Source organism: Anomaloglossus baeobatrachus, chromosome 7, assembly GCF_048569485.1.
Source record: "Anomaloglossus baeobatrachus isolate aAnoBae1 chromosome 7, aAnoBae1.hap1, whole genome shotgun sequence".
Lineage (NCBI taxonomy): Eukaryota > Metazoa > Chordata > Amphibia > Anura > Aromobatidae > Anomaloglossus > Anomaloglossus baeobatrachus.
In genome coordinates this window covers 16,774,196-16,795,528 of record NC_134359.1, presented here as the reverse complement: position 1 = coordinate 16,795,528, position 21,333 = coordinate 16,774,196, and the positions used below count along the sequence as shown (strand labels likewise).

At 45.2% G+C, this 21,333-nt stretch overlaps 1 long non-coding RNA gene across 1 annotated transcript in view; it reads right to left on the bottom strand.

Moving 5' to 3' along the window:
• Nucleotides 1-3,909: 3,909 nt before the first annotated feature.
• LOC142245811 (uncharacterized) overlaps nucleotides 3,910-21,333 on the bottom strand; it is a 49,457-nt gene continuing 32,033 nt past the window's right edge. Inside the window, exons 3-4 of the long non-coding RNA XR_012724795.1 lie at nucleotides 10,575-10,643; nucleotides 3,910-5,165 (exon numbers count right to left, since the gene is read on the bottom strand). This is a non-coding gene — a long non-coding RNA (uncharacterized LOC142245811). The remainder of the gene's footprint in view (nucleotides 5,166-10,574; nucleotides 10,644-21,333) is intronic.

Here is a 21,333-nt window from a genome sequence, read left to right as displayed (position 1 = left end):
TGGAGGGAGGGATAGATAATAGTGATGAGTGAATAGTTTGGTATTTGGGGTCTCGGGTGCTCTTAATGAGCAGTTGATGATCGGATGCACGCAATGAAGTCAATGGGGAACTCAAGCTTTTTTCCGGAAAAATCTTCTGGAAAGATGCTCAAGTTCCCCATTGACTTCCATGATACTCGGGTACTCGAATCACGCCCATCTGATCATCAGCTGCTTGTTAAGAGCACCCGAGCCCCCAAATACCAAACTATTCGCTCATCACTAATAGATAATAAATTGCAAATTACACCACAATACTGTTTAGCTATGGGGTTTAGGCTAGAGGTACAGAGAAAGGTGTCACATGACTGCAAATTTTAAAAATGTTATGTGACCATTTGTAGCACTGGTTTGCAACTTATTAATGCACGATTAGGATTAGAATTATACATTAGAGCTGGAATTTGGTTGTAATAAATACAAAGACAGCCATAGCCTTGTTGCACGAGAGTCTCAGTTGCAAATTACTTGTATTGAAGTCTATAGGGGCAGCGTTACATGCGACTTGTGGCCTGCAAATAAATGTCCAACATGTTTGGACTTTTCGCTGTGGTCCCTTTGAGGTCGTATAAGGTCACAGCACATCTCTATGGACAATTATTAGATTAAATGTCTTCATTTTACCTACCATGAAACGCTAATGTAAAAGTTGCATAAATATGGGACAATCTCAATAATTCCATCATGCACCATTTACCCCCAAAAAAGGACACAATGAGGCATATTGGTGATAGACAGTTGAAGCTTCCATGTTTCTGTCCAGCCAGCACAGGCTGATATGTGAATGCTGAGAGCAGAGGTCATTCTATGAAAATGTCAATCATTTCCTGTGTCTGTCTAATAAAAAATGAGTTTTGCCGCATGCCGGCTGTCAGTAATTCACCTGTAGCCCCGGGCTGGAGTCTTGTACATAGAGGGGGGAGAAGTGCAGCAATTTGCTGTCCTGAAATAAGATCTGAAAAATGGATTTTTGATACCCAACTCCCTGTCCTCTCTAAACATATGTGATAAATAGTCAAATACAGAGCCAATGTATGGTGCATTACAGCTTGCATTATATTGAGCCGGATAAAGTACATGGATTATACGCATTGATGATAACTACACAGCAGAGGAGAATCTGTCGCTGACCTCATGGTCGAGTTGAGTTACCTTCTTTTTTTTTTTTTTATATAACTTCCAATTAGCAATATCTCATCACATGATGCCAAATGTAAAATAAACTCTGCAAATTTGCACATAGCAATGTGCATGGGTTGTCCCATGGTCTTCAGTGGGAGCCTTCTGCCGCCCTTTGCCTCCTGGCTTCCTGACTGCTCTGGAGGGCGTGCTCCTGCTTGACTGACAGTTCGGACCAGCGTCATGGTTGCACTGGTAGCCCGAATTCTGTGCTCTGTGAGGCCCATTTACTTGTAGCAGAGAAGCACAGTGGCACTAAAACTGGAGGATCAGTATCTAATAGCATGCTCCAATGATCCTGATAGCTTCAGAGCAGCACTTACAAGCTCTATTGAAAGCATTGCAAACACTGCTCATGTTTGGCCATTGCCAATAGACTGCAGAGATGTCCAGTAATTGAGAATGGAAAGAGATGCGAAAAACTGAAAGTCAAAATTTGTGGTTCATACCCAAAATTGGACTTTTAACTGTACGTCTGTCTTCCTGTTCAGGTTTGCCATCCGAATAAAGCTTGTTGAAAGGCTGCGGAGCAGCGAGAGAGATTGAATTACTATGACCATTTCTCAGCACAGAAGTTCGAGTCTCAGTTGACAGTATAGGGTTCGGAGTCTGGGGTCAAGTTCTCGAACCAATTTTTTTTTTAATGTCCAGTCAATCCCGAACATCCACGGGTCCGCTCATCTCATTTTGTAACTAGTAAAATGAAAAGTTTTTTTGTTTTTACTGTCCCTTTGCAATTTTAACTGTGAAAGAATAAGACTTTAAGGGCTTTTACAATGACAAAGAGATTAAACCGTTCAATGACAAATCCAGGCCTGCTCCTTTTGTTCCCTGTGAGGGTATGTGCGCACGTTGCTTTTTACCTGCTTTTTACCTGCTTTTTTGCTGCTTTTTCTTCTGCGCTGTTTAATGCCAAAATGGATGTGTTCTTCTATTCAAGCAAAGTCTATGGGAATTTGGGTTTCTTGTTCACACTATGTTGTTCAAAATGCTGCCTTTTTGTGGCAGAACTTTGGTCAAAAACTCAGCTTTGCAGTGCAAAACCCAAATGGCAAAAACAATTGACATGTTGCTTCTTTGAAAAGCTGAGTTTTTGACCAAAGTTCTGCCTCAAAAAGGCAGCATTTTGAACAACATAGTGTGAACAAGAAACCCAAATTCCCATAGACTTTGCTTGAATAGAAGAACACATCCATTTTGGCATTAAACAGCGCAGAAGAAAAAGCAGCAAAAAAGCAGGTAAAAAGCAGGTAAAAAGCAACGTGCGCACATACCCTAATAGTAATTCAGGTTTATAAGCAGTCCTATGTAAAACAATACATAACATATCCTGATCATATGATACCCAACTACAAAACTACATTAGTATATAGGAAAGTGCATTCAGGGATGAATCAATGCTCAGGGGGTTGGTTACAATTGTATCTAGTCTGAGTCTAGACAAACCACTGAGAGCTAAACATCCTGGACTCCAGACTGATACATGTACCTGCAGTGATACAATGTAGCAAACAATCAGAACAGGAGAGAGATGGGAGCTCTTTATGTGTTTAGCTTAGGTCGGACTCACACATTTATATGTTGTACTGGATGTAACTGTTTGTACTGTGAAAAAAAGGATTTAAATGCATAAAATACAATAGGAAAAAAATGTACTAAATGGGTATCAGATGCAAAAAAATGCAATATTCAGGGAGGTTTATTTATTTATTTATTTATTTATCTTAAGGAATGCAACATATATGTAAAAAAAAAACTATGATTGCAATAAAATACATCCATTACCATCAGTTTTATTTTACAATATAAAAACATGCAGCTTTCAAAAGTTACAAACCCTGCTGTCAATGAGGCTCTACATGTCCAGGTTGGCTACACAGAAACACATTTCAGCTGTGAGAAGTATAAGCTATGTGCCCACGGGAAATTAAACCTGCGGATTTATCTGTGGAAAATCTGCGGATTTATCTGTGGAAAATCCGCGGATTTTCTGCATTTTCCAGATAAATCCACAGGTTTCAGCATGTACAGACACTCCCCATGTTATCCTATGGGACATGGAGAGTGCTGTGTCCATGCTGCGGATACGTGCCGCTGCGGAACATGCTGCGGATGTCCCACAGCCGCACGTAATTGTACGTCAATTCTTTCTGTGGAAATACCTGCGGAAATCCCGGCCCTCCACTATGAAGATAGAGGCCGGGACTTCCGCAGGTAAGCCGCATGAATGCCCGCAGGTTTACCGCAGCTATTTTGCTGTACTACCGTAGCTAAAAATAGCTGCGGATTCCAGGGAGCAGCTGCGGGAAACCTGCGGATGTACCTGCGGATATATAGGCACATAGCCTAAGGTAAGACCAGTTTCTCAGCCTGGGCTCATAAACATTATTATGTGCCCACGGGAGTTTGTACCTGCGGATATATCCGGTTTCCGCAGGTTGTACTACCGCAGATATATCCGCAGTAGTACAGTGAAATAGCTGCGGTAAACCTGCGGGCATTCATGCGGGTTACCTGCGGAAGTCCCGGCCTCTATCTCCATAATTGAGAGGCAGGATTTCCACAGGTAATTCAGCAGAAATAATTGACATGCAATTACGAGTGGCTGCGGGACATCCGCTGGTATCCGCAGCATGGACACAGCACTCCGCATGTCCCATAGGATAACATGGGGAGTGTCTGTACATTCTGAAACCTGCAGATTTATCTGGAAAATCCAGAAAATCCGCGGATTTTCCGCAGACAAATACACAGGTTTAATCTCCCGTGGGCACAAAGCTTCAATGTACTCATTCAGGTACAGCAAGCAGTGATCTTAAAAATGGTGAAAAATTGAAACGCCAAGTATATGAAGAAGTTGTAAAACTGTTGATTGTACATTATAAACATAAGCAGAATCCCCCTTTAAGGTCCCTCTGAAACCATGTGGATACAATGCAGAATTTCACAATTCTTGACCTGTTGAGATTCCACTTTCTGTTTAAATCCGTTTAGAAATTAGAATTTTATGCGTCTCCCTTTACACAAACACTGACTCTCCGCGCACAGAGTAGAATAAATTCTAACCCGCGAGGGCACATTTTCTTTCTCCAGCCCGAGAGATTTATGGAGCTCGGCTGAGGATTACGAAATATTAATCTAAATGTTTATTTCTCCTATTCACGTTTTCGCGGTCAGCGTATATTTTATGATCTGTGAAAGTGCTATTGTTTCTTCAGTGTAATGCAGTGTGAGAGCGGCATGTGTACCAAGAGCTAGCAATCTAATCAGATGACTGTGAAGAGATGATGCTCAGCTACATCTATGGTCCCTCCATCCTTCACCCATGATGAAATAAAGGTCCTCCTTCTGCAGGACTAATAATGTGGCAACTAACGCAGGCGTGTCAAGGTACAGATTGTTCAGGGAACCGCCAGCCCAACAGGGCATTGTGTTTTCATGAAAATGCAGGTAACAGTGGACCAGATCAGATGATATTCCAAACAATCCCCAATCCATTGAACTCTTTCCTGACCGCTCCACTGTGCCAGTCTGCAGAGCTGCCATATATTTACGGTCCTTCTTTCTCAGTGATCAAGTGTTCCTGTCCACATATGGTTGCAAATAACAGTCTAATTCTGGGCACCATCATTGGGACCCGATTGGTTCAGGTCCTGTTACAGCACCCAGTGCAGAAGCTATTAATAAACAAGTGACTGGAGAGGACATAACATTGGTGCAATCTGTGCAGCCACAGAAGGGCCCAAAAAACAAGGGGGCACATTTCCACATCCAAAGCAGGTGGAATTGTGCATTTTTATGAGCTCTTGACCTGCAAAGGGCCCATATATTCTGCTTACACAGGGGCCCTTTTCTGTCTCACTCTGCCAGTGAACTGTGATGATGTAATCATGCCACTCCTTATGATGTCATCAGCCCCAGACAGAACCCGGACCCAGGAGACACAGCTGGTGACAAATGAAGAGAATGACAGCTGTTGTTAGATGTGAAAGGGAAACACAGTCTTCTTCCATACACAGACATGAAGGATTCCTGCTCTCCTGTCTCTATTTAGCACATTTTCAGTAGCAGCAGCTTGGAAGACATTATAGGCAGCATGGAGGACATTATACACCAGTATGGAATACATTATACAGCAACATGGGGGACATTATACAGCAGCATGGAGGACATTATACAGCAGTATGGAATACATTATACAGCAGTATGGAGGACATTATACAGCAGCATGGAGGACATTATACAGCAGCATGGAGGACATTATACAGCAGCATGGAGGACATTTATACAGCAGCATGGAGAACATTATACAGCAGCATGGAGGACACTGTACAGCAGCATGAAGGACATTATACAGCAGCATGGAGGACATTATACAGCAGTATGGCATACATTATACAGCAGTATGGAGAACATTATACAGCAGCATGGAGGACATTATACAGCAGCATGGAAGGCATTATACAGCAGCATGGAGGACATTGTACAGCAGCATGGAGGACATTATACAGCAGCATGGATGGCATTATACAGCAGCATGGAGGCCATTATACAGCAGCATGGAGGCCATTATACAGCAGCATGGGGGACATTATACAGCAGCATGGAGGGCAATATACAGCAGCATGGAGGGCAAAACACAACTGCATGCAGGACATTGTACCACAATACTGAGCAGTGTAGCTGAGAATCCAGCTCTGTAGTGAGATAAAACACTTATTAGAAAGCAGCAGCAAGGTCTGTAGATGTATCTTTCTGCTACTCCCTTCTCATCTCCCTCTCCATAGACTTCAATAGGCAGCTGTACTTAATCTCTCAGTGAGCTGACAATCCCAATTGTTTGGAGCAAGACGGATTTTATCCACTTTTTAGGGAAATTACATGATTTCAGGAGGGAGATAAAGTGGAGAAAGATGCAGATTTCTCTGCTAGGATATATTACAAAGTTTCTTATATTCTGATTTACTATTTATTTATTTAAAGTTTGTTTAAAAACAAAGTGATAATTTCAGATGAGACTATGTTTGGGGGGAAGACTGTAAGCAGCAGAGTTTGAGAAACAGCTAAATAAGTTGGCACATGGGGGAGAAAAGGGTGACATGTCATTACGTGCCAGACATTTTCTGAAAAGGGACGGGTGGTCCTGAGCAGGGTCCCTTTTATGAAACCCCATTGCTGTCAAGGATCACAACAGCAGGAAATTCAAAGAATGATCTGGAGTCAGACAGGTGATATCTTCTCTGCTCTTCTAGGAAAAAAGTGCTCGGAAAAAGGAATCCTTTGCCAAAAGGGCCGTCCGAGGAGGAGAGATCTCAATAAAGACAAGATCACAGGACGGAGACGGCCAAACACATTAATTTCCTTTTTTCCATTCACTCGCAGCAGTTTCTGATATATCATTCCTAGAAATCTGCTGTCATTTAGTCTCACATATACAATTAAAGGGCAGTTCCACTAGGAGGGTGCGTCCACATACAAATACAGCATGAGGTGGGAGCAGCTAATGAATCACCCTTGCAATTGGGGTCCATGATGCTTTGTGGAGGGGTCATACTAAACATTTTCTATCACTGGAGTGACCACCCTAAGGGTGCGTATTGTATGGATCCATAATATAATCCCTATAGAAATCAATGCACCTGGATTGGAAGATAAAACTGCTCGCGAGCCTTAGTTCCAGACCGTACTATCGCGGTATATACAGCGGTGCACAAAGTCACCAAACCTGAACATAGGAGAAGGAGGCCGCATACGGTAACTAAGGGCAGATTTGGCCATGATGGTGTTGAATTTTGCTACCCAAGGTCTAGTGATTTTGTTTCCACCTTTTGGCTCTTTCCTTGACTTTATGGCCAATTTTGTTCCTCCTCGCCCCCTTCCACCTTCTCCCCAAACAATATCTCTATAAAGGCAAATCCTTCAGGTTCTTCATAATATGGAACAATTGGGTGTAAATGGCCCCAATTCATCAAACAGTTTTCATCATAAGTCTGTTATAAAGAGAGTTTAAATGTTGCAAATTTTGGAGCAACTAATCTTGCAACTTTAGCCTTTTTATGGCACTCTTTAAAAAGTGAGAAGATCTCTGCTGGGAAGGGTGTGATCCAACAAATGTATGGTCAATTATGCTAAAAAAAAATGTCAGAAAATTATGACCAAAATATACCCCAGTCCCTGACTCCAGTCCACAACTGGAGTAACATTTCTGAGGGTGGAAATATTTTGCAATTGATACTTTTTTTTTTTTGTTACATTAATATACTGGAACACAGAAAACCATATTTTTTGTCTTTCTCATGGCAAATTTATTAGAAATATTTTATGCAAAAAATAAGTTTGTTTTTTCCCAATGGCACTTATTGGATGATTCCATTGGGATTGTCATTAACCCTTCCGGCCCCGCAGGCTCCTCGGGAGCTGTGTCCGCAGTGAGCGGGCGTCTTGGAATCTCTTTGTGTGGTTGTTGTTGTTTGTGTTGTGACAACATCGCCCCGGTGTAAGGTTAGATGCCATTTTCCCATTTCCTGATGACCATCAGAAGAAAACTAAAAACTGCAGGGCAAAGGTCCTCTTCCTGGTCAGGTGTCCACCGACAGACGGGCGTATCTGCGCCTCCATGGCAATTTATGTGCTAGACAAAACACCTGCACCCAAATCCAGCTGTGCATAGCAGAGGATGCTGCGAGGGGCGGCGAGCGCTGCCAGGAAGAAGCTGTTGATAGGACCTCTTGTCCGTATTAATAAAATGGCTGCTGCACAGTTTAGTCCTGGAACAATCATGCATTTGAAGGCTATGGGTGGGCTCATTGTGCACCTGAAGAGCGATCTGTCCTCAGCTGGGAGATAACTCTGACATGGAGCGACGGCAGCCAGTGCTGAAATCCCAGGATCTTCTGCTGCAGAGGAGGAGGAGGGCGGCTCGCATCCCCCCATGGTGAATGGTGTGGCCAGAGACAGGAGGACAGGTGTAAATGGTTATCAGATCTGCAGGCGAGCCGTTGGGACAAATGAAATAATTCCTTTGATTTTTGGAGCTGGGATTGTATATTTGGAGGAGCTGGGAATACAGAACTGCATATCATCTTAGCAGGTGCAGGAGGCCCCGACTGCCTGATACTCATCACGGCTCAAAGACTCTCATCACTGGAGTCATCACAGAGCGGCCGGTGGTGCCGAGCTCATTGATACCAGCGCGTCCTGTACTAGGAGACACCAGGGCAACAAGTCCGTTCATGACATTTCTTCCTCCTGAACCTTCCCCATCACCTGTGAGCCATGAAGTGGAGACTCCATAACATTACAGAGCGGGGGGCCAAGTGCTGAGGAGAAGAGGACAGAAAAGTCACCACCGCTCTGGTGACCCCATAGCTGCAGAGTCTAGACCTCCTCTGGAAACGTCAGCACAAACACTGCACCGGCCGAGCAGCTGCAGCCGTACATCACCAAGCACAATGCCGAGCCGTACATCACCAAGCACAATGCCGAGCCATACATCACCAAGCACAATGCCAAGCCATACATCACCAAGCACAATGCTGAGCCGTACATCACCAAGCACAATGCCGAGCCGTACATCACCAAGCACAATGCCGAGCCGTACATCACCAAGCACAATGCCGAGCCGTACATCACCAAGCACAATGCCGAGCCGTACATCACCAAGCACAATGCCGAGCCGTACATCACCAAGCACAATGCCGAGCCGTACATCACCAAGCACAATGCCGAGCCGTACATCACCAAGCACAATACCGAGCCGTACATCACCAAGCACAATGCCGAGCCATACATCACCGAGCACAATGCCGAGCCGTACACCATCAAGCACAATGCCGAGCCGTACATCACCAAGCACAATGCCGAGCCGTACATCACCAAGCACAATGCCGAGCCGTACATCACCAAGCACAATGCCGAGCCGTACATCACCAAGCACAATGCCGAGCCGTACATCACCAAGCACAATGCCGAGCCGTACATCACCAAGCACAATGCCGAGCCATACATCACCAAGCACAATGCCGAGCCGTACATCACCAAGCACAATGCCGAGCTGTATATCACCAAACACAATGCTGAGCCGTACATCACCAAGCACAATGCCGAGCCGTACATCACCAAGCACAATGTCGAGCCGTACATCACCAAGCACAATGCCAAGCCGTACATCACCAAGCACAATGCCGAGCCGTACATCACCAAGCACAATGCCGAGCCGTACATCACCAAGCACAATGCCGAGCTGTATATCACCAAACACAATGCTGAGCCGTACATCACCAAGCACAATGCCGAGCCGTACATCACCAAGCACAATGCCGAGCCGTACATCACCAAGCACAATGCCGAGCTGTATATCACCAAACACAATGCTGAGCCGTACATCACCAGGCACAATGCTGAGCCATACATCACCAAGCACAATGCCGAGCCGTACATCACCAAGCACAATGCCGAGCCGTACATCACCAAGCACAATGCCGAGCCGTACATCACCAAGCACAATACCGAGCCGTACATCAGCAAGCACAATGCCGAGCCATACATCACCGAGCACAATGCCGAGCCGTACACCATCAAGCACAATGCCGAGCCGTACATCACCAAGCACAATGCCGAACCGTACATCACCAAGCACAATGCTGAGCCATACATCACCAAGCACAATGCCGAGCCGTACATCACCAAGCACAATGCCGAGCCGTACATCACCAAGCACAATGCCGAGCGTCGGATGGAGGAGATGTGTTCTGTGCAGTGACGGATCTATTATCTCTATCTGCATCTGATGGAGGAGTCTGGGTTTGGTGATGGAGGACGTTAACCCCGGACTGCATTGTGTCCGCTGTACAGATGGTGGAGGAGGAGGATGCTTCGGGCTGTTATCAGGGGGCAGCCGCGGCCTATTAGCTCTGTAGCACAAGGTCCATACAGATATTGTTGGGGGATGTTGGTGAAAGAACATAATGAGCCGTACAGGGCCCAGACCCCAACTTCATCCAATAATGGAGACTGTGAGCCCGGCCTCCCCCAACATCAGGGTCTGACTTCACAAATGCTCTTCTAGATGAAGGGGCAAAAATTTCCAGATAGATAGACAGACATGATACTAGATAAACTTTTCTGCACTTTCCTTCTGCTGCACTAGAGGGGGCCAGAGATCCTGCATATTTATCAGGACTACATCTGGACGGCATTTATGGCAGGATACAGGTTTCCAATATATCTTTATCCTGAGTCCACATAAGGAAATAAATTGCATTGCGTTCTATCAGGTGTCGTATATCGGACTCTCATGGGTTTCGCCGACTATGCGCTTATCTTGGGTATTGTTCCTGGCTGTATGGTATACTTACAGAATTCATCAGATAAAAGACGTCTCCTGCTTTCTAGATGTCGGATAACAGACACGATGATCCTTCTGGCTGAGAAAGTGAAGAAGATAATGAAATGTCATTTCTGTGAACTCATGTCAATGCACATTAAAAAAAACTGGAAAAATATTGAAGTCCACGTTCCTTTTATATATATACAGTATGTGCATCTACAATGTGTGTGTTTATGTGTTTATATAACTTATAGATTTTCCATTACATATGGTATACTACATTATTTCATGACACTTTTCTAGTATTTCTTATTATATTTTAGAAAATAGATGATTTCATTATATCCAGTATTATTATAGTATTATTATATATGATATTATACTTTGTATTGTAGAGTTTTATATTACATTATTGCATTATACTGCATCGTATATTATCAAAATAGAACTCGCCCCACACTGTTTTGTGTCGTCTATATCTGTTTCTTCTTGTTGAGATCTATTTTTGATCTATAGGGCTTACAAAGTTTGCTGGTCTTTACAAATCAAATTTTGAAAGGGCACATATACAGTATGTGTTATTTTGTATCCATTTAGATAAATATGACTGCATATTATGTATCATTTGCCTATAAGGGTCTTTTTTTGTAATATTTTAATTATTATTTTTGAAAATAACATATATATACATATATTAGTGTGTGTGTCTATATACAGTGGCATGCAAAAGTTTGAGCACCCCTGGTCAAGTTTACTGATATTCTGAATAATTAAGCAAGTTTAAGATGAAATTATTTGTAAAAGCCATAAAGTTAAGGATAACACATATCCTCTGCATTTTAGACAAAAAAAAATATATATTTTTTACATTTTTAAATTCACAACAAAAAATAAAGTTGGCCAATGCAAAATATTGTCTACCCTGCATGGTTAGTACCCTGCAGCACCCCCTTTGGCAAGTATCAAAGCTTGTAAATGTTTTTTGTAGCCAGCCAAGAGTATTTCAATTCTTGTTTGAGGGATTTTCATGCTTTCTTCCTTGGAAAAGTCTTCTTGTTCTGTAAGATTCCTGGGTCCTCTTGCATGCACTGTTCTTTTGTGGTCTAGCCACAGATTTTCAATGATGTTCAGATCAGGGGACTGTGAGAGCCATTGTAAAAACCTTCATCTTGTACCTTTTGACATAGGCTAATGTGGATTTTGAATTGTGTTTAGGATCCTTATCCATTTGTAGAACTCATCCTCTTTTCAGCTTCAGCTTTTTTACAGATGGTGTTATGTTTGCTTGAAGAATTTGTTAAATTTAAATTGAATCCATTCTTCCCTCTACCCGTGAAATGTTCCCAGTGCCATTGGATAGAACACAACCCAAAGCATGATTAATCCACCCCCATGCTTAATGGTTGGCGAGATGTTCTTGTTATGACATTCTGTCTCCTTTTTTCCCAAACATTTGGTTTGATCATTGTGGCCAAGGAGTTCTATTTTAACCTCATCAGTTAACACGACTTGTTTCCAAAATACATCAGTCTTGTTTAGATGTTATTTTGCAGACTTCTGATGCTAAATTTTATGGTTAGGACGCAGGAGAGGTTTTCTTCAGATGACTCTTGTTACATCACCGCCGGAGTCTGCTCCAGCGACTTCTGCTCCGATTGCCAGGCGACGCCGTGTTCCTGCCGTGGATGGTGCTGGTGATGGGAGAGAAGTCGATGCCAGCGGCACCAGTGGGCGCAGGCTCCGATCATCCACTGGGCTGGGTTAGCTTGGGATCTGCAGTACCGCTGGCTGACTGTGGGTGGCATGTGTCTTCCAGCTGAAGTTGCCAGCGTCCAGCTACAGCCAATGGGAAGACACCACACCCTTCTTATTTCCCCTCCTGTCACATGATCACTGCCAGATATAGTTCTGATTTTCCTGGCTCCTGTTACGTCCTATTCTGTTGGTGATTCCTGTGTTGACTTCTGCGTGTTTTTGACTACCCTTCTGCCTACTGTTTTTGTACCTTGCTGCCCAACCCGGATCTGACCTCTGCTACGTTTGCTGACTACGTCATTGCCTGCCGATTCTGTCCCTGTTCCGCAATTCCTGGTTTGACCCTGCCTGACTACTACTCTAATCGGACTGCAGCCTTCCATAGGTAGTGATCTCCAGGGCCCTGTGTAATTCCAAATCCCTGTATAGGGGTTAAAGGGTTTCAGGGTTTTGGGGGTCCTACTTGGTGAGTGGCTTCCCTCTAGCCTCCCCTTTACAGCCCATCTGAGTCTGTGGATCCAGGCAGGCGTTTCAACTCTTCCATGAAGACCATTCTTCTGTAGGTGTCTCTGAAAAGTAGAACAATGTACCACAACTCCAGAGTCGGATAAATCTTCCTGAAGGACTTTTGCAGTGAAGTGAAGGTTCTGATTTGCCTCTAGCAATCTTACGAGCAGCTCTCACAGAAATTTTGCTTGATTTTCCAGACCTTATCCTGACCTCCACTGTTTCTGGAAATGCCATTTCTGAATTACTTTTCGAACTGAGGAAAGGGCAATTTGAAAACACTTTGCTATTTTCTTCTAGCTTTCTTCTGCTTTGTGGGCCTTCACCATTTTGATTTTCAGAGTGCTAGGCAGCTGGTTTGAAAAACCCATGGCTGTTGTTTTATTTGCACAAGGTTAGAGGAAGCTGGGTTTTTATAAAGCTGTGAAATTTGCCTCACCTGCCCTTTCCTAACTATGATAATGAACAAGCCACAAACCTAAAGGCCCCGTCACACTAAGCAACATCGCTAGCAACATCGCTGCTAACGAACAACTTTTGTGACGTTGCTAGCGATGTTGCTGTGTGTGACATCCAGCAACAACCTGGCCCCTGCTGTGAGGTCGTTGGTTGTTGCTGAATGTCCTGGGCCATTTTTTAGTTGTTGCTGTCCCGCTGTGAAGCACAGATCGCTGTGTGTGACAGCGAGACAGCAACAACTAAATGTGCAGGCAGCAGGAGCCGGCTTCTGCGGAGGCTGGTAACCAATGTAAACATCGGGTAACCAAGAAGCCCTGTCCTTGGTTACCCGATATTTACCTTTGTTACCAGCCTCCTCCGCTCTCACTGTCAGTGCCGGCTCCTGCTCTGTGCACATGTAGCTGCAGCACACATCGGGTTAATTAACCCGATGTGTGCTGTAACTAGGAGAGCAAGGAGCCAGCGCTAAGCAGTGTGCGCTGCTCCCTGCTCTGTGCACATTTAGCTGCAGCACACATCGGGTAATTAACCCAATGTGTGCTGTAACTAGGAGAGCAGGGAGCCAGCGCTCAGTGTGCGCTGCTCCCTGCTCTCTGCACGTGTAGCTCCGTGCGGTGGTAACCAAGGTAAATATCGGGTTGGTTACCCGATATTTACCTTAGTTACCAAGCGCAGCATCTTCCACGCGGCGCTGGGGGCTGGTCACTGGTTGCTGGTGAGCTCACCAGCAACTCGTGTAGCGACGCTCCAGTGATCCCTGCCAGGTCAGGTTGCTGGTGGGATCGCTGGAGCGTCGCAGTGTGACATCTCACCAGCAACCTCCTAGCAACTTACCAGCGATCCCTATCGTTGTTGGGATCGCTGGTAAGTTGCTTAGTGTGACTGGACCTTTAGAGGAAGCTGGGTTTTTATAAAGCTGTGAAATTTGCCTCACCTGCCCTTTCCTAACTATGATAATGAACAAGCCACAAACCTAACAGGCTAATTAAGGTCTGAAATGATAGTCAAAGTTATCTGAGCATACAAATTTCCAAGGGTGTTCAAACTTTTGCATTGGCTCATTTTCATTTTTGTAGTTTTTAAAATGTTGAAGATGAAAATATTTTTTTTGTTCTTACCTAAAATATAAAGGAAATGTGTCATTTTTAACTTTATGCCTTTTAGAGATCATTTCACTTTCAACTTAATTAACTGTTCATAATAACAGTAGTTTTGACCAGTGGTGCTCAAACTTCTGCATAGCACTGTATATATATATATATATAGAGAGAGAGATCATATGTATATATATATTTACTGTAAATGTGTGTGTGTATATATATATATATATATATATATATATATAATGATGGGTATGAGTATGAATGCAGATAGAGGGGCAGTTATGGGAACATGCGCATATTACATTCCTAAATCCAAACAATGAGGAGATTTATGGGTTAATGTTAGTAACCGAAATAAAACCAAGGATCCAAACTAAACACTGGAGTGAAAACAATTGTGCTGCCAGGTCCTGACGACACCTGCCGTGCTGCTTACATTATGCTGCCACCCGGCCCGCTCGCCGTGTGAGTGACAGATCCATCGTCTGAGCAGGGACACTTGACATAAATTGGGGGGCAGCGGCAGCTTTACAGGATAGTGACATCGATCAGATGTGTAAGATATAGGATAGGCGACTAGAGGTATCACGACCAAATTTAAAGGAGCATTTCTATTTTATCCAGTTTCCTTTTTGGCAAATCTATTCTTACATTTTCTGCAATATTTATTAGAAAAACACGGTGCTTTTTTTTTTTTTAGAAAAACAGCGCCACACCTGTCCACAGGTTGCATGCGGTATTGCAGCTCAGACTCATTTACTTTAATGGAGATGAAATGCAATACCTTATAACACTGCAGGTTTGTTTCTCCAGCGAAAAACGCATCCCATGGTAAAAAAAAACGCATAAAAAAACACATGCATTTTTGCCGTGTTTTGGTGTGTTTTTGCTGCTTTTTGGCCTGCGTTTTTGCCCTTGCTTTTTTTTTAATATTGTCAATGGCAAAACGCAGGGAAAAATGCAGAAAAGAAGTGCCATGCTGCTACTTTTTTCTTCAATCAAATCTGCAGGCAAAAATGAAGCAATGTATGAACAGCCTTTTGGATTTCTCATAGACTTTGCTGGGGAAGGTCATACATGCAGTTTAGGACCACAAACCACACCCAAAAAAGCAGCAAAAGAGCAGCAAAAAAAGCGGCGTGCGCACAAGGTCTCACACTGTATTAAAGCAGCAGTATTCAATCTCAAACTGTTAGGAAACTACAACACCCAGCATGCCATGACAGCTTTTGGCCCTCAATGCATGCTGGGAGCTGTAGTTTCCCAATTGCCGGTCAGCTATAAAATTGCAAACCAATGTTTTAATGCACAGTACATCCCCCACTTGATGATTGACAGGTGGACAATATAATAGTGATGCCTGCTGGCGGTGTGGACAGTGCTCATTTTGGGGGGTCCGCGGCTCCCCTCTAATCTGACTCTCCCTTCATACTTTTGTTACTTTGTTGTTATAAGTTATAAAGCCATTATTTCCTCCTCGCTGCATTCTTCAGTCCAGTGGAAGAATTTTAATGTATTTATGTTTGAGGGCTGCGGGTGAGCAGGAGGGTCGCAGCCAAGTCCCACTGAAGAGTGCTGAAACATGGCGATAAGAAAACTGCTGTACTCCTAATTTACAGGCCCGACAACAGGGGGTCTGCGCGGCAGCCATGATAGTCCTACTAATCACTGCACTCCAAGCACTGCCACTTCTGCATATGATTACAATACCTGGGAACTTGCAGGTCAAGCCGACCCGGTGGCCTTCTAGTATTAACCCTTACTGTACCCACTATCTTATGCACGTATGCGGTACCGAAAGTGGCTCTCTGCCCGTTTATCCTATAAATATCCTACATGCCCTCATCCTATGGCATTAGAATCTCAAGTAATCCACCCCAAAATAAATATAGACCCCTAAATAGGTCTATAAACCGAAGACCTTAAAGCTAAAAATGACAAGAGACCGGTCCCCGGACTAGCAAAATTAAAAAACCAAAGACCTCCAAAATAATACAGATGCTGAACCAGACCCCAGTAATAAATTCATGTGGTATACTAAACCCCTAAATACAGGCTCAAAACCAAACCCTTTAAACTAATTCAGGCTTCAGATCAGAACCTCAAAACAAGTACAGACCCCAAAAAACACTCCCTATATCTAATAGCAGAAAGCCTAAAAACTAATATAGACCAGGCCCCTCTAAATTATTATATTTATTTATTAATATAGCGCCATTATTTCCATGGTGTTTTACATATGAACAGGGTATAAATAGAGTGGGAGAGAGGACCCTGCCCACGAGGGCTCACAGTCTACAGAAGGAGAGAGGACCCTGCCCGCGAGGGCTCACAGTCTACAGGAGGAGAGAGGATCCTGCCCGCGAGGGCTCACAATCTACAGGAGGAGAGAGGATCCTGCCCGTGAGGGCTCACAGTCTACAGGAGGAGAGAGGATCCTGCCCACGAGGGCTCACAGTCTACAGAAGGAGAGAGGACCCTGCCCGCGAGGGCTCACAGTCTACAGAAGGAGAGAGGACCCTGCCCGCGAGGGCTCACAGTCTACAGGAGGAGAGAGGATCCTGCCCGCGAGGGCTCACAGTCTACAGGAAGAGAGAGGATCCTGCCCGTGAGGGCTCACAGTCTACAGGAGGAGAGAGGACTCTGCCCAAGAGGGCTCACAGTCTACAGGAGGAGAGAGGATCCTGCCCGTGAGGGCTCACAGTCTACAGGAGGAGAGAGGACTCTGCCCAAGAGGGCTCACAGTCTACAGGAGGAGAGAGGATCCTGCCCGTGAGGGCTCACAGTCTACAGGAGGAGAGAGGACTCTGCCCAAGAGGGCTCACAGTCTACAGGAGGAGAGAGGATCCTGCCCGTGAGGGCTCACAGTCTACAGGAGGAGAGAGGATCCTGCCCAGGAGGGCTCACAGTCTACAGGAGGAGAGAGGACTCTGCCCAAGAGGGCTCACAGTCTACAGGAGGAGAGAGGATCCTGCCCGTGAGGGCTCACAGTCTACAGGAGGAGAGAGGACCCTGCCCGTGAGGGCTCACAGTCTACAGGAGGAGAGAGGACTCTGCCCAAGAGGGCTCACAGTCTACAGGAGGAGAGAGGATCCTGCCCGTGAGGGCTCACAGTCTACAAGGGGAGAGAGGACCCTACCCCCAAGGGCTCGCAGTCTACAGGGGAAGAGAAGACCCTGCCCGCGAGGGCTCACAGTTTACAGGGGGAGAGGGGACCCTGCTCACGAGGGCTCACAGTCTATAGGAGGAGAGAGGACCCTGATCACGAGGGCTCACAGTTTACAGGAGGTGAGAAACCCTGCCCACGAGGGATCACAGTGTACAGAAGGAGAAAGGACCCTGCCCACGAGGGCTCACAGTCTACAGGAGGAGAGAGGACCCTGCCCACGAGGGCTCACAGTCTACAGGAGGAGAGAGGACCCTGCCCGCGAGGGCTCACAGTCTACAGGAGGAGAGAGGACCCTGCCCACGAGGGCTCACAGTCTACAGGAGGAGAGAGGACCCTGCCCACGAGGGCTCACAGTCTACAGGAGGAGAGAGGACCCTGCCCACGAGGGCTCACAGTCTACAGGAGGAGAGAGGACCCTGCACATGAGGACTAACAGTCTATAGGGGGAGAGAGGACCCTGCTCACATGGGCAAACAGTCTACAAGGGATGGGTGAGGATATAGTAGGTGAGAATGGAGATGATCGTGAGGCGCTATGGTGGACTGAGGGTTACTGCAGGTTGTAGGCTTGCCGGAAAAGGTGGGTCTTCAGATTTCTTTTGAAGCTTGTCAAGGTAGGCGAGAGTCTGATATGTTGAGGCAGAACATTCCAGACCATGGGGACGGCGCAGGAGAAATCTTGTATGCGATTGTGGGAGGAGATAAGAAGGGACTACAGAAGGAGATCTAGTGAGGACCTGAGGTTACACGCAGGTAAATAAATACAGATCCCAGATCAGACCCCTCTAATTAAATACGGACTGCAGACAAAACCCCTAAGTAGATACAGACCCCAGGCAAGAGCCCTCTAAATATAGACACAAAATGAAACCCTTAAATAAATAGAGACCCAATATCAGACCCTTAAATAAATACAGACCCACAAACCCTTATAGATAAAGACCCCTGATCAAACTCCTAAATACAGACCCTAGACTGCACCCATAAATAAAGACCCCAGACCCAAATAATAAACAAATATAGACCCCCCCCAGACCACTAAACAAATACAGACCCTTGATGAAACCAATCTAAATACAGATCCCAGATCAGACCACTCTAAGTAAATACGGACTGCAGACAAAACCCCTAAGTAGATACAGACCCCAGGCAAGAGCCCTCTAAATATAGACACCAAATGAAACCCTTAAATAAATACTGACCCAATATCAGACCCTTAAATAAATACAGACCCACAAACCCTTATAGATAAAGACCCCTGATCAAACTCCTAAATACAGACCCTAGACTGGACCCATAAATAAAGACCCCAGACCCAAATAATAAACAAATATAGACCCCCCCAGACCACTAAACAAATACAGACCCTTGATGAAACCAATCTAAATACAGACCCCAGACTAAACCCTTATAAATAAATAGAGACCTAAAACCAAATTTTTCTAAACAAATACAGATCTTAGTCCAAACCCCTGAACAAATAGAGACCCAAGACCAGACCCCTCTAATGCAGTCCCCAGACCATCTAAATCTTACTTGTGTGATATTTCTGGAGGTTGGCAGTCTCACAGTGTGAAGCATGTCACCGGTAAGTATGGGCCGAGGTCCCTTTAGACACCTCGCCCCCTGTATGCCTATGCGTCACCCTTCCATGTATTACTCCAGTCTTCTTGAGAAGCAGGTGGCTCCAGAACCCTTCTAGATTTGATGATTTCGTTAAGGTTTCGTTGAAACGTGGAGGTTATATTGACTCTTCAAGAAGCCAGGGAGGTCTCCCCATTTTCAAGGAGCGTCTTGGACAATTTGGGAGAGTTGGCAAGTACAATCTAAAACAGTACCTAGACCAGACCCCTAAACAAATACTAACCCCAGACAGTCCCCCGACCAAATAAGAAAAGGACCCAAGACCCAGAAACTAATACAGATGTTAAAAAAACCCCATAAATATAAACAGACCCCAGTAGAAAGCCCTTAACTTATTGAGACCCAAGACCAAACCCATAAATAAAAACAATCCTGGATCAAACCTCCTGAACTATTTCAGACACCAGTCTAGACCCACTAAATAAAGATTCAAGCCCCACAAAGCGAGTGCAGACCCCATGGAAGACTCAGAAGAATCCCAGAAATCAAAAGGAGGGTGAAGTGGCTCTCAGTGTTGTATTTGGTCACCCATAAGACACCCCTAGGTATAACGGGGCAGATGTCAAGGCCCATTGGACTTGAGGCCCATGATGACATGGATCAGTATGTTGTGTTTGCCAAGGGTGTGATCGACAGAAGTCCACAGTAAATTTAATGAGACGAACTGGCCTTTAAGAAAATGGTTCCCCATTAACGTCTAAACTATAGTAGGTGCGGGGGTTGCAGTCATAATTGGAGATTCGGGTCCAAAAGATCCCATACGAGGAGACCAACCCCGATGAAGACCCGCATTGTTGGAGATTTTATATTGATATACTTATGCCACTGGTCCCCATTTTGCTTTTCCATAGGTGCAGCAGGGTCCTCCATGTCCCCCACAATGTGCCCTTTCTGGACACCTGTCACCGGTGGAGAATTCCTGTGTATCTGATGCCGCCTTCGCCAGCTGCAGACAATTGTGTACAATCACCTTCAGGCGGTAAAGGCTGGAGCATTATCAGAGGTGAGAGGTCTTTTGATGTTAAGCCCTGAGAGGCAGACGAGGGCCGCTCATCCCCAGAATTCCCAACATCCTAGAAGATTCAATATCAGCGGGACATGTGAGGGGCTTCTCCTGACCTCCATCAGCCCCCGGGGCCAGCAACTTATTGCATTGCATACTGACAGCCCAAGTATGCAGCTCCAATTATTACTGCCGGCATCTACTCAATCCCCAGAATTTCCCCTCCTATAGCCGGGATTTACCGCGCAGTCTGGAGGAAGAGCAAAGAAGCATTCATACGTGTGCGATACATTGCATCCCTGCAGAAGGCCCAGACTGGATCACGCGGAGTAGATGTATCTGCTCAGCAGACTGGATCACACAGGAGAGGATTAGATACACGGCTCAGCAGACAGTATCACACAGGAGAGGATTAGATACACGGCTCAGCAGACTGGATCACACAGGACAGGATTAGATACACGGCTCAGCAGACAGTATCACACAGGAGAGGATTAGATACACGGCTCAGCAGACAGGATCACACAGGATAGGATTAGATACACGGCTCAGCAGACAGCATCACACAGGATAGGATTAGATACACGGCTCAGCAGACAGCATCACACAGGATAGGATTAGATACACGGCTCAGCAGACAGCATCACACAGGATAGGATTAGATACACGGCTCAGCAGACAGTATCACACAGGAGAGGATTAGATACACAGCTCAGCAGACAGTATCACACAGGATAGGATTAGATACACAGCTCAGCAGACAGTATCACACAGGATAGGATTAGATACACGGCTCAGCAGACAGTATCACACAGGAGAGGATTAGATACACAGCTCAGCAGACAGTATCACACAGGATAGGATTAGATACACGGCTCAGCAGACAGCATCACACAGGATAGGATTAGATACACGGCTCAGCAGACAGTATCACACAGGAGAGGATTAGATACACAGCTCAGCAGACTGGATCACACAGGACAGGGTTAGATACACGGCTCAGCAGACAGCATCACACAGGAGAGGATTAGATACACGGCTCAGCAGACAGTATCACACAGGATAGGATTAGATACACGGCTCAGCAGACAGCATCACACAGGATAGGATTAGATACACGGCTCAGCAGACAGCATCACACAGGAGAG